This window comes from Syngnathus acus, chromosome 19, assembly GCF_901709675.1.
Source record: "Syngnathus acus chromosome 19, fSynAcu1.2, whole genome shotgun sequence".
In the NCBI taxonomy this organism is placed as follows: domain Eukaryota; kingdom Metazoa; phylum Chordata; class Actinopteri; order Syngnathiformes; family Syngnathidae; genus Syngnathus; species Syngnathus acus.
In genome coordinates, this window is record NC_051103.1 from 866,081 (window position 1) to 880,414 (window position 14,334).

General features: G+C 48.1%; 1 long non-coding RNA gene across 1 annotated transcript; it reads left to right on the plus strand.

Moving 5' to 3' along the window:
* The first annotated feature begins 5,701 nt into the window (after positions 1-5,701).
* On the plus strand, positions 5,702-10,806 carry LOC119137909. Its single transcript, XR_005101016.1, has 2 exons — positions 5,702-5,845; positions 10,625-10,806. It is a non-coding gene; the product is annotated as an uncharacterized LOC119137909 (long non-coding RNA).
* Positions 10,807-14,334: the final 3,528 nt, after the last annotated feature.

Here is a 14,334-nt window from a genome sequence, read left to right on the forward strand (position 1 = left end):
ACATCATCTTCGTCCTCAGAGGCCTGCTCATTTCCCTCGCTAAGATCCTGTGTGTCCTCTCCCTCATTTGCAGCAAAGATGTGATCCAAAGCTTCATTTACATTCAATCTTCTCTTCATTGTTGCGTCCTGTGAATTTGCAGCAAAGGTGTGATCCAAAGCTTCATTTGCAGTCAATCTTCTCCTTATTGTTGCGTCCTGTGAATTTGCAGCAAAGGTGTGATCCAAAGCTTTATTTACAATCGCTCTTCTCCTCATTGTTGCATGCTGGGAAATCGCGATGTGTACTCTGCAAGTCACCACCCCCGCACTCAAAAGCACCGCCCCCACACTCAAATGGCTCGCAAAAAGCCCCTAAATGAAGCTAAAGTGGTTGGACGAAGAGGCTGTTGGTTGATTGTGTGTTTATGATTTCATTGTTGGCATTTTTTATTGTTTTATAATCGAAAATTTTAACCGCTAAGAAATGACCCGAACAAGGCAAAACTAGCTTCTTTCACCAGAGCACTTTATAATTTAGTAAAAAAAAAAAATAATAATAATTTTGTTTAAATGGAAGTCCCTGACAAAGTCAAAAAGCTTCAACGCAAAAAACAAATGTATGAAGTACTTTATGCATGCTAAAACTAGAAAAAAAACAATAATGACCCTAACAGGCCAGCGATACTAATCTGTGGAATAATGACGAGACTGACATCAGCGGCGCACGCGCGGCGTTGTTGACAAAGGACGAGGAATTTGATCGATGGATTTAATGATTTGGAGTGACACAGATGAAATAAAATGATACGACTGGCATAAAACCAAATATAAACCACATAAAAATAAAACGTTGAATTAGTGGGAGCACCGAGCTCTTTTCTCAGAAATGAGCCGTTCCCATCTAGGCGTAATCGGAGACAATGACACCCGAAGTGGTTAAGGTTTGTCTTTAAATGCAGGATGCTTGGTCTCCATGTGCCGAAGCAGGTTTGAAGGCTTCATTGCCTCGTTAGATTAAGATTAAAGATTAAAGATTAAAGTCCCAATGATCGTCACACACACACCTGGGTGTGGTGAAATTTGTCCTCTGCATTTAACCCACCCCCGTTAGCTAGCCTTTCGCCACATATGCGGAGTGCACTTGGCGCGTCAGAGTCACCTGTGGCGATAAATCCATATTTTAAGTAGGACTCCAGAAATGTTCTTTTAAATGCAGCTTTCCTTTTCTTAGAAGTCGTAGCCTCTTCTTCTTCAGTGTCCTCATTGGACGTTTTTCCCTTTCCGAAGAAGCTTTCCAAACTTCTCTGTTTCTTGCTCATTTTTGCTTGCCTCGCAGGCTTGACTGTAGTGACACGTCACGTGACCGAGACGAGCGCCCTGTGTCAAGAGTCCTTATTTTTCAGATGCACCGACAGATGTAATTGGGAGAGATTCGCCAAATTTTTTATATTTTTCAAAATAAATTCTTACTCATTTTTGCTAGCTTTGCGGGCTCGACTGGGGAAACATGTCACGTGACCGGAACGAGCGTCTTAACCTGAATGAATTGATCGTCAATGAAAAAAAAAAAATATATATATATAGTATATATTTTTATTTTTTTCCTGTGCGGCTTGGCGGCCCGGTACCAAGTGACCCACGGACCGGTACCGGTCCGCGGCCCGGTGGTTGGGGACCACTGGATTAGAGGACTTGATGAATTTCTAGCACTGAGCAGCAGAGTGGCGCAGCGGGAGCGTGCTGGGCCCATAACCCAGAGGTCGATGGATCGAAACCATCCTCTGCTATTTGGAGTTTGTCTGCTTTGGACCTTCTTTCAAGTAATGCTTTTGAGAAGAAATGTCGTGCGCATAATATTTTCCACGCGTTGGTTGTGCTGCATGGAAGTCGACCACCCATCCTCAATCCAAACAGTTTGTGAGGGATATATGTGCCTTCTTTCACCATTCTCAGTCCAAATACACAGTGTAGTTACCTATTAAATGGGTACTCCAGGTTAGAATAAAAGGCAAAGATTGATATTTCGCAAAAACCTTTGAAGGGTCTTGATACTTTACGGCTGCACTGACAGGATTTCGGCAAAAAGACCAGACCTGAATTGCTGCAGAAGTGGCTGTGGTGGGATTTGAACCCACAAGTCAGGAGTGACTGGAGCTTAAATAAACAACCCCTTAGACCGCTCGGCCACACTACCTAATTCCTGGGCTACTGCATGGAATTTTCTTGACAATTATATTAAAACTTTGGAATCGGAGGCTACATAGCTGGTTAGTGCTGTCCGACACCGCCTTGTTTATAATGTAACAAAGAAGAAACAACACGCAGAAGGCCTTGCAATCATCGACAAGAGCCAGCTACCCCGGAAAGCAAAAATTGCGGTGCATTGTACCAAAGGGCCATGTGGCCACTGAAGATGAGCAACATCAGCAGCGAACGGGCTGGACAGACTAAGCCAACTCCTACATTCGGAAATGGCTAGGTCTACCGAAATGTTTCTCTGACACAGGCTTGTTCGGGGCAACCGCGCTGCAACTGCCGATCCTGTCCATACCATAGCCAGGTTCGTTCTTGAGCTAAAAGGATCCTTGGATCCTACTGTGCGAAATGCACTCGTGGCGCTATCGGCAGGCTTCAACATCAGGAAAGAATTGGCAAGGTGAAAGAAGGGAGAGCGGGGCTTGGCTGGAGAGAGCCTCCACGATTCTGGTCCAAGGCCACAAAGAGGGGGACCCCTGTGCAGCGCACCTAACGCCAGCCTACAGCACCTACTGGCAGGCTGCACTGACACAGGCACGCTACAGATGCCGCCACGACCCAGTCCTGACGAAGCTGGCCGAAGTTCTCGAGACCAGCAGAAAAGAGACCAACAACCAGTCTGCAGCCATACAGCTCCCTGTCAGGTTTGTGAGGGCAAGGGAGAGCAGTCGAGACACCAGCCGACGAGGCAGTTTTCCGACAGCTGAAGTTCAATCGAATCAGGGAGAGCACGGACGCAGTTCCGCACTCTCACAAATTACGCAGTCGAGATTGAAATGAATTCCTTTATTGTCAAATTAACGCAGTGTTAACTGCGAAAATTAGTTCATACTAGGCATTCCATATCAATGAGGACAGGAAAAGGGTTCTCCCTCGCCGGTACGCTGGCACTGCATGCATATATTTTTTTCAAATTCAAGACATAGATGTTTTTTACTGGCGCACAACATGAGCCGTGCATGAACACCACCTTGTTCAAAGATTAAAACCAACACAATGCACGGATTCACGACAAATGACATACCAGCAAATCAGTGTGACTTCTGTGTTGCCTTTGCGAGACCAGTTCAGATATGCGCTATCACAAATTTATAAATCAGGTGTGTTCGGACCTCCGCAGTGGAGGCTCTGCTGAACCCCTGAGACCGACTCACCGAACCCCTAGAGTTTGACCGAATCCAGGTTAAGAACCACTGGTTTAGAGGCTGTCATTTCTGCAAAAGGAGGATCTACTAAATATTGATGTCATTTTTCTGTTGGGGTTTCCAATTGTATGCATCTGCCTACTTTTGTTTAAATAATGATTGCACACTGTCTGCAAATCCTATAAACTTCATTTCACTTCTCAAATATCACTGTGTTGATCACTGCCGTCATCCGCCATGCATGGATTCGGGCCATCTGATTGGTTCCTTTGCCCCCCCCCATACACACACAGGAATTGGTTAGGACTTGATTAGTAAGTGTTAGGAATCGTTTTGGCTGTCCGTTCAGAGCAAGGAACAACCCACTAGCCCCACGGGAAGTTGTCATTTTCTGTAAGCTTGTGTGTATGTAAATTTGTCATGGTTGTCATGTAACATGGAGTGGGGGGGGAAACAAATGGTGCATAAAGTGAGTATGGATTGCTCCCAGTAATAAATTGGCGGGGCTGACATTCCAAATTTTAACAGCAGATGGTGCAAAATTAAGTGGGGGAATATTGAATGAATTGGCAAAGCTGAAATTCCAAAATTCTCCAAAAGATGGAGCCAAACCGGTGCAGGAGACCAAAGAGAAAGAGGGGTCGGATTATGGGTCACACATGGAAGCACAAAAATGGTTTTTATTTGTATTTTTATTTTACTTGCTTGGCTAACATATATTCTGTAACCGCTTAAAGCAATATTATCACAGAATTAGGCTAAGCTGCCCACCCATATAAAAATAGGGGTGTGTCAAAGATTGTTGGAAAGGGAAGAACAAATGAGTTTTAATTTTATTTTATTTTTTATTTTTTTTTATTTTTCTTTGCTTGGCTGAAATATATTCTGTAACAGCATCAAGCAATATTATCACACAATTAGGAAAAGAGGCCCACCACGAGTGGTGTGTTAAAAAAGGTTAAAACATAAATTCAAGGGCTTTGATTTCTGATTTAAATGGTTGAGTAAAAAGTGTACTTTGAAATATTGGTTTTATGAAAGGAGAAGTAAAGAAAAGAGGAAATAAGGTGCTTGCCGGGGTTTCTACAGATTTTTGGTGGAAAGGGAGTGGGGTGGAACCAGCTGCTCAAACCGCAAGGTTATGACTCATAACTTATGAGCGTGGGAAACTGGACAGTATAGAGGCCAGCGGACACCTGCTCAAACCGCAAGGTTGTGACTCATAGCCTATGAGCGTGGGAAGCTGGACATTATAGACATTATAGAAGACAGTATAGAAAAAAGGGGGGGGGGCCAGAGAGGTCTATAAAAAGGTCACCTTGGACATCTGCGGGGCTCTCTCCCGGACCGCGTTCATACGTGAAGAAGCCCGTATGAGTTTCAAGACTTTTTCTACAGCCTTCAAGAGCCTTGTGTGAGACGCAAGATCGCTGGCCTGGATTAACTTGGATTTACTCAAAGAATTGGACTGGACAACTTTGCATGAGAAACTAGGTGAGGGGAGACTTCTTCTGTATGTACGCAAGCGGAGGAGACAGTCATCGGGTAGTCTGTCCTCACGGGGCCTAACTAGTTTCCAAATTGGATTTTAGAAATAAAATCGAACTGATCACTCGACTTTATTTCCACCAAAAAGAAAATAACACCCAATTGGTAGCTACCTTTTCCCTCTTTTCTGATTTTTGTTTTGCAATCAAAAGTGCTCCGGGATTGAATGATTTTATTTGCAAGTGTATCAGTGAGTGGGATTGTTCAGTTTTTGGAGGATTGAGATTTGTAATTCTATTTCATGCTTCTTCAATAAATGTGTTTTATATACTCATTTAATTCGTGGTGCGCTAATTTGTATGCAATTAATTGTTTGAGGTTGGGTTCAACAGTTGAAGTTGAGCGAGGGTTCCCAAGAATTGGAAAGCAGAAGGGCTTCGGGCTGAGGATTGGCCGTCACTATTTGTTCGTTTCAATAACGTTTAAATTGCAATTTGCTGTTGAATGTACCCTTGTTAGAAAATCCTGTCAGTAGAGTGACTGGATGGGATAGTAGAACAAAGATAAAAGTGCATCCCGCCGTTGAGAGCATCAATAAGCGAGGCAGGAGTTCTCGAATTGGTGTTTTGAGTAGAAGCGACGCAAAAGGCGCCGCTGAGTAACTAAGAGCTGTATCGTCCCTATTCCGATTGCGCACGGGAAGGAGTCAAAAGGAGACAGCTCAACCCTACAACTGAGAAACATTGCTATTCACTAAAAGAAATGGCTAGCAGTATAAGAGGAACAGACCCCGAATCTGGTTATCCTACAGAAGGAACCAGGCACGAGGGGTTTAATCCAGACCCTTTAGGACGACATGAAGAACCAGTATGTGTGATACTGTATGGAGGAGGCTTAGAAAAGTGGCCTCAGAAATGGACTGACTGCATAGTGGGATCTAACCCGTCGATCGAGGCGGAAAGCCTCTCGACGCGGGTAAAGGAAGCCATCGAAAAAGATGGAAGATTTTTTGCCGAGCAACCGGGAGAAGATGGATTACCAATCATAGTGTCAGCCCACCCTGAGAGGGGCTACACTAGAAGAGAAGCACCCGACTGGTGTGAATGGGGGGCAAAGATGGTGGAGGAATGTAATATGGTAAAATTGATAAGCACAAGTACAGATTTGGACTCAATAGTGAAAATGTTGACCAACGAAGCTGGCATCAAAGGCGAGCTGGCAACTCCATCACCTGAGGAAGTGAAGGCAGCGCCTCGCTATTATGAGTGCATGCAACATTTGGCGAAGATGAGAAGCATTTTAGAGAAAAAGACCAATCGACCAGTATTTTCCAGTGAAGAAGAAGAGGAAGTGCCTAATGAGGAGGGAAGATTGGGCACGAGCAGAGACACAGCGGAAGTTTGGGGAGGCAGGGACACCCGGCGCGGAGGTATTCATGCACCGAAGTTTAATCTCCTCTTCAGAAAAGACCCCCTGCCGTCTCTGCCAGAAGAATCAACAAAGAAAGTAATTGTTGGAAATGGAGTGCTGATGTGTCAATTTGTCGGAGATATTTGGTCACTGACAGGAGATGCCCTCATTGTTTTCACCAACGACAAATTCCGGGCATGGAACCAAACCTTTGATTCACGGCTGAGACTAATGGCCGGTGAAAAATATATTGAAGACCTGCACGATGCGAGACGGCAGATGGAGCATGACCCGGAAGATCTTACTTTCATTTTTACAAGTGGAGGAAGATCGAACTACTACATGATAATACACGCCTTCGTGCAGAAGTGGCGGGCGGACCTGAACCAACAGGACTACCTGAAGATGATGACAAGAATCCTGGAGAAAGCGGTGGATGCTGCCGTCGAGAGGGGAGCCAGAAGAATAGTTACAGATGTAAATGGCATTAGATCCGGAAGAATGTCATGGAAAATTGCAGAGACGGCAATTGCTGGTGCATATAAGCTGCAAATATCCACCCCAATCACAGCGGTGGAAGGGCTGGAGTTTGTGCTGGCAATATCAGCCTCTCAAAGAAGAGAAAGGGAACTGGTAGCCCTGGAAGCCACTTACGGTCAAGCACTACAGGTGGCACGGAAAGAACAGAAGATGGAGCAGCAAACACAACACGCGGTGGCAGTCCTGCCCCATCCCTCGGGCAAAGCAGTTCGAACGGAAGGAGAAGGGGGAACTGACTTGAGTTCTATTCCAGAACCGCAAAGGAACACCGAAAGGTCAAGGACGCCATCGCCAAGCACAGGAGATGAGGAGGAGGAAGTGGCAATCGAAATCAACACGGAAATAACCGGACCAAGGGGGCCGAGTCCAACACCAACGGGGAGCCCAGCTCCACCAAAACAACCGCCTCAAGGAAAAGGGAGGAGAGTGGTTATAAGATCTGCCCGAGAAGATACAGGTGTCTCTTACCGAGCACGCCTGACGTCTACTCCCAAGAACCGTCCCTCCACGGTTCAGAGACCCCGTCAGCAAACAGAACCAAGAAACGCAGAGGTTGGTGCCATTGAACACGACCCAACATCCAACGAGGAAGGGCGTAATGAAGATGGAGATGTGGAAAAAAGGGAGGCCGCCACCTCAAGCGACGACGTGGTCTCTGAAGAGGAAAATCAGGCTTCTGTGATGTCGGCCGTGGTCCCTCCTGATCCAAATGACCCACCACCGAGAGTTGTGAGAGGAGCAACCCGTAAAGGAATCAAAAAACAACGGCCGGTGCTAAGCATCTACCAGGCCTCGGAAAGGCTGGCGAGGGACATTCAATTCGGATGGGTAGAAACCAAGGATGGAAGGAAAACCTACATCCCAGAAGTCAAGCAGAAAGAATACCCATTCCCGCCGGCCTGGTGGGAAAAGATAGAAAGGAATATAGACATCCCGGTGAAATTAACTTACAGGGAGGCAATGAACGTGTTAAACACACCAGCCTACCATACTTTAGTAAGTTACACCGACTTGACAAAAGATTTTAGAGAAGGCTTTGTAACTGTAATGTATGATGTACTATTGCGAAGGATGAAGCAGGGCGTGTATGATGCCGCTCAAGAAGAGCTGAGAGCGTGCGATGACCTGGACATATACACTGCTAATCCCGCTATGTCCACACAAACCAACCTAATTGCAAACGCCACCCAGCAGGCTCAGCCGAACACCACACAAATGGGAGCGACTTACCTGGATAACACAGGGATGGCCGCAAACGACATGGAAAGAGAAACAAGAGCCTTTAAGACCCTAAAAGGCATGGTGCGCGTTAAGTACCAGAAGGAAAGCGTCAAAGAATACTTATCGGCAACTTGGCCAGTAATCAAAGAAAGTCCGGGTGGAGAATTGTCAAAAAAGATGTGGCTGCAATACATTACAGCCGAGCCCATAGGCCGAGATGAGACAGCGCAGGAAGCCTATCAAAGATGGGTGGATGACGAAGAAGATGACGAAGATGTGCATATAACCAGAGCTAAAGAAGCACTGAAACAGGGTCTCACCTTGTTGAATGTGTGGCATAAGTTGAAGCAAGTGGTAAGCCCAAGCAGATATGTGTGAGTTTTGAGAGCAGTCACCGAGGACAAAGACACTACTTTTGTGAAACTGGGTGCGGAGGCAACTCTGGCACGAATCGAAGAATCCATAAAGAAATGGGACAGAGTAACAAAACACTACATGGAGAGACAAAAGCCAGGTCCATCGGGCAGTACTCGCTCTCGCACAGAGGAGACGCAAGCAGGGCGGAAACCACCACCAAGGCCAACTTATGAGAAGGAGCAAAAGTCTAATTATGACCAGAAGCAGAACGCCCAGGTCAAGCCGAAATCAATGGATAGAAAAGTAAATCCAACAGGTTACGTGGCAAAAGAAGTATATGACAAAATGTCACCAGAAGAAAGAAAGGCCCTGGCGGAGGCTCGCAAGGCTGCAGCCCCTGCGGGGCCCAGGAAATGAATGAAGAAGAGGCGCGGGTCACCCTGACGGGTGTTTACAGGGATGGAGACAACCTCTACGCTGAAATCGAAGGAGCTCCATATTTGGTGGATACAGGAGCCGAGGTGTCAATGACCCGCAAAGCCTTAAAAAGAATAGGACACCTAACTGTGATGGTGGCAGATGGATCAGTGACTAATATGCCCATTGGAATTTGGAAAGGAATAGTTTGGGTCAAAGGGCCTCATAATCTATTGACTTTGAGAGACGCAGAGGATCTAAAAAAACCGAAACACCAGCGTCAGTCAGTAAAAACAAGATTAGAAATGATAAGAGCAAAAGCAGTCCGTGTGGGCCCGACAAAAATTATGCCACTTAATGAGTGGTACAAGCCGGTGGATGTGGAGACCGTGAAGAGCCAACTGGTCCAAGACAGCGATCTGTCCCCGGACGGAAAGCGGAGGCTGACCAAAATATTGGAGAAAGCAGCCGTGGCGCATTTCAAGAACGATTGTGGAGACCTTGGATCAAAGTACATCCACACCATTGAGGGGGGAGTTCATCCACCGGTAAGACAATATCCCCTGAACCCTGAAGCAGTGGCTGAAATGGAAACAATTGTGAAGGAACTCTTACAGCTTGGCATCATTCGAGAAGAGCTTAATCCAGTGACCAACAGCCCAATTCAGGCCGTAAAGAAACCAGCGGCGGCAGGAGGAGGCTGGAGGCCGGTAATCAACTTTAAAGCTCTTAACCGCCGGACGGTGGCTAATCGAGCGAGCCTCATAAATCCCCAGGCATCCCTCAAGACGCTGAGAGTGAAAAAATACAAGTCATGCATTGACTTGGCAAATGGATTTTTTTCATTACGACTAGCCAGAACATCGCAAGGGAAAACAGCATTTACACACAGGGGGAAGTCGTACGTGTGGCAAAGATTGCCGCAAGGATACAAGAATTCCCCGAATGTGTTTCAATCAACTGTCTTACAAGTTTTGGATGGCTTGGATGTCACGGTGTATATTGATGATGTGTTTGTTTCAAATGACACAGAAGAGGAACATCTAAACTTGCTGCAGAGGGTTGTGGAACGAGTCTCCGCTGCGGGTCTGAAGCTGAATCTCAAGAAATGCCAACTAGCCCGGTTCCAAGTGGATTACTTGGGATTCCAGGTGACCGAGGATCTGGGCATCTCAGAAGGATTTCGACAAAAAATCGAACGGATTTCGCCTCCGGGATCAGAGACAGAGTTGCAGCGAATACTTGGACTGTGCAACTATGTGCGGGATCATGTTCCCCACTATCAGAAACATGCAAGACCACTGTACGCGCGCTTGAAGAAAACTCCGGAGAGCCAAAAAACAGCGAAGTGGCAGTGGTCAGAAAATGACACTCACAATTTGAATAACTTGAAACAGGCCGTCCGAGAAGCCGTGAGGCTTGAGCCACGAAGTTTGACAGTAAAACTTGTCGCGAAGGTGCATTGCGAGGAAAATGATGCAATGGTGACGGTCAGCAACGAAGGTGCTGGCTTAGTGGCTTTGTGGACCTATACCCTCTCCAGTGTCGAGAAGAGATTTCCCCAGGAGGAGAAAGAACTTGCAATCTTGGCCAGGTACTGGAGCAATTTGAAAGACCTGGCACAAGGGCAAGGTATCAAAGTCCAAACCGGAAGTAACGTGCATCGTTTTCTTCGGAAATCCACAATCGAGAGCACAAAAGCGACCAATGTCAGGTGGGGAAGATGGGAGGACATCCTACTAGATCCCGACTTAGACATTGGCCCGACAACAACCTCCACCAAAAAGCAGACATTGGCAAAAGAAACAGAAAAAGAAAAGCCCTATGAATGGACTCTTTACACCGACGGGTCAAAAAAGGAAGGAGACCAGAATGCCCACTGGGGTTTTATTCTGAAACAAAATGGAGAGGAGCGTTGCCGCCGCAAAGGTAGGACACCCGGCAGCGCGCAGGCAGGAGAAGCTACGGCAGTGCTGGAAGGACTGTTAGAAGCGGAGAAAAATCACGCTGGACGCGTGAGACTCGTAACTGACAGTCATTATTGTGCACAAGCACTCAAATTCGACCTAGCCATTTGGGTGGAAAATGGCTTTGAAGGCACAAGGGGAAAACTAGTGGCCCACCATGAAGTGTGGAAGAAAATAGCTGAGTTGCAGCTAAATATGTGTCTTGATGTCGTCCACCAAAGATCTCATGTGAAAGAAGGAGCTCATTGGAGAGGGAATAATGAAGTTGATCGATACGTCCAAGAAAGAAGAATAATAGTTGTAGGGGCAGAAAACTGGGACAAAACCCCTCGCGGAAAAGTGGTCCCAGATGGAAGCGTAAGGCAGGTCGTGTCGGCAGTACATGAAGCACTAGGCCACGCGGGTCCGTTGCCTACGCGAAAAGAATTAGAAATGCTGGAACTCTGGGTCCCTGACAGGACGATTCGTGCGGTCCTGCGTGATTGTAATCTGTGCAACAAATATAACGCAGGGCGACGAGGACATCGCACGGACGGATTGACGATCAGGAGTACTGTGCCGTGGGGCTCGGTTTGTATGGACGTAGCCGGCCCCTTGGGGATATGTGGCACTAAGGGTGAGAAATACCTTGTTGTGCTTGTTGACTCAATGTCAGGACATGTCGGGCTAAAAGCAGTAAGGAAAGCCAACGCAAACAGCGTGATCAAGACACTGGAAGACGGGTGCATGTGGCTAGGAATTCCCAAAGAATTAAGAACAGACAATGGAACTCATTTCAAAAATGCCCAGGTGGACAAGTGGTGTTGTGAGCGGGGAATAATCAGAGTCTATTCGCCTCCGTACACACCACAGGCTAACGGGGTAGCAGAGAGAACCATTGGGCTGGTTAAAACCTGGCTGGGAAAAAATGCAAACGGGAAAGAATGGAGTACTAAACTACTTGATTTGGTTGCAGACCTGAACGGAAGGACTAGGGCCAGCCGGCCCTCCCCGTCCGAAGAACTCAACCAACGGCACTTTGTGTCACAGGAAGTGGGCAGGACCCAAGACGGCTCGATCCAGCATAAAGAGAAGTGTCGGTTCAGCGTTGGACAGAAGGTGTGGGTCAAGTCGAGAGACCTGAACAGCAAGACTGCAGTAAAGGCCAAGTACGACTGCTTGGACATAGTCAGTGCGGTTTTGGATGACAACACAGTACGACTGAAGAGGAAAGGAATCCAGGGAGTTGAACAGCTGAAGCCGTTACCGGCTGACCCAATTAAAACCAAGAAGTAACTTAGAAGATATATGGCAACCGACTACAGTACATTCCCGGCCTTCGTGCGCTTGGCCGCGCACAAAGGAGCGGTCATCGTAAGACGGTCGCCGTATGGGATTCAAGCCGGAAGGGCCCTAAATCTAGTGAAATTGGCCAAGAGGGGGGGCACTCCCGATGGACCGGAACATTTTCGCTGGACAAGGGTCGACGAAGCATGTGTCATTTGTTCGACACCAAATTTGTTGCCTACTAAGTGGTCAGGAGTAGGTTTCATGATGCCATCAAATATGACCCCCGACGTAAGAGACTTGGAGTTTGCCCTGAGGAACGAGGACAGGCTCCCGGTCAAAGTGCTGGATGCCATGGTGTGCCACCCTTGTCGGATCACCATCTTGGCAAGAATGGTGGTCTTTGCACAGTGGGAGACCGGACCGATCATAGATGCACGGGCTCAACAAGTGGCCACGTGTACATGCGCTTGGGACGGCGGTATACTGACATATTGCCCCATGTGTTTGGATCGCATGGCAACGGGAAAATTATTAAGAGTAGGTGAAGCACAAGGATGGCATATCACCAAGGCCATGACTCCCCTGGCAACCCTCTATCCAGTAATGGGGGGAGCAGCTTGGCCTGCTTACGATCACAAACAGGCCATGAAGAATTTATATGCAGCCCTGGGCTATTGCTGGCCCTGGACAGGGCAAGCTGGCCGGCCTGCCGGCTGTTTCACGGACAAGGCCGATGAAAGGGCCTTGTTTGCTCGGGCATCAATTATTCCAGTAGGGGGCTGCACAGCATTAGGAGACCTGCTGAACGAGCCTTGGAAGCCAATCACCTGGGCCCGGGCAATAGCCCAGTTGGTGGCGTACAAGGACGCACCGTTGGTCGCAGTGGGGGCAGCCCCTACGGAGACCAACACAGTCGTGAGCAATATGTATTGCTACCGAAGTGTATTGGACATGAGTAACAAAGGATTTCAGTATGTAACGAAGAAGGGAATGTTTTGTTTAGCTCCTGGTAACAAAGTCGGATCCGGCCTTTTGGTGAATGAGGATGAGGCAGCACTGGTAGGGATTACAGTCAAAATGGCAATCATTCCCTATGAAGGAATATATTCGCTGGGAGTGACATTCGAAGCCAAACGTCTCAGCCATTTCTTCGCCATAATGGGCGCCGGAGTCCTGGTCCGGGCGATTCGCAGGGATCCAAGACAAGCGAGAGCGGAACAAGAGCAAGTCCCGATTCCGCTCAGCGGAGCAAGAGAAGAACGAGAGCAAATCCTGGTTCCTCTTCGCGAAGAAAGAGGGGAACAGGAGGCCGCAGCAGCGGCAAGGGAACCTCAAGAAACAGTTGAGGAAATGAATGACCTGGAGCCGCCAGAGAGAGGAAAACGTCAGGAGAGCCCGGAGCTGGAGTTGACGCAGGAGGGTCTGCCTCAATCGATAATAACTAAGGAAAACGACGTTGAAAAACGAGGGGCGGGAGACTTAAGGGGTTTAACCACTTCTCTCCCCAGAACTACACCAAACCAGGGGGAGAATTTAGCGAGGAGCCCAAACGCGGAAGGCGGTGGCGCAAGTCACCAAACCAGAAAGTTCCCGTCCCCCTCCCAGTGCTTGACGAAGTCATATCCGGCAGTTTGCCCCATGCCTGGCTGTAATGGGGGTGGGAACACCCGACCAGGGTCAAGTACCCACCGCTCGCTCGGAGCATGTCCGGTGTATGCGGGGACCCTTGAGGCGTGTCCTACGCCTGGATGTGATGGAAGTGGAAGCACCAGATGGGGACCGGACCGCCACCGCTCCCTCAAGACGTGTCCAATATTAGCGGTGAGGAAGCGAAGAGCCTACGAGACTAGAGGACGGGTCGACGGCCGAGAGAGCGACAGGAGCCAGAGTGAAAGAGGCTGACAGCAGGGACTGCGGAGGCCACAGGAGGAAGGCGTGCCCATCCGACTTGGATGATGTCACAGGGGAGTGGCCAGTGACGAAGGAGGGGCTGGAGGAAATCTTGTATAAACAAGAAGGAGAGGTACCAGATCTTCATTCGACCCCGAGGAGTGCTCAGCCATGAGCTACCCGCACGGAGCCAAGAGAAGGAGAACAATGAGCTTGGAGGGTGGTGGGTCACCACGTACTCTCCCGGACTGCGTGGCTGTCCTTCCTGGCTGCGACCTCGCCGACCCAGGGGTCACACACACCGAGGCAAAGGGCTGGAACAATCCGGCCTTTGGAAAGAGGGCTTTACGACGGGAAGAAGAGAAGCAAGAAATATATGTGAATAAGGAATGG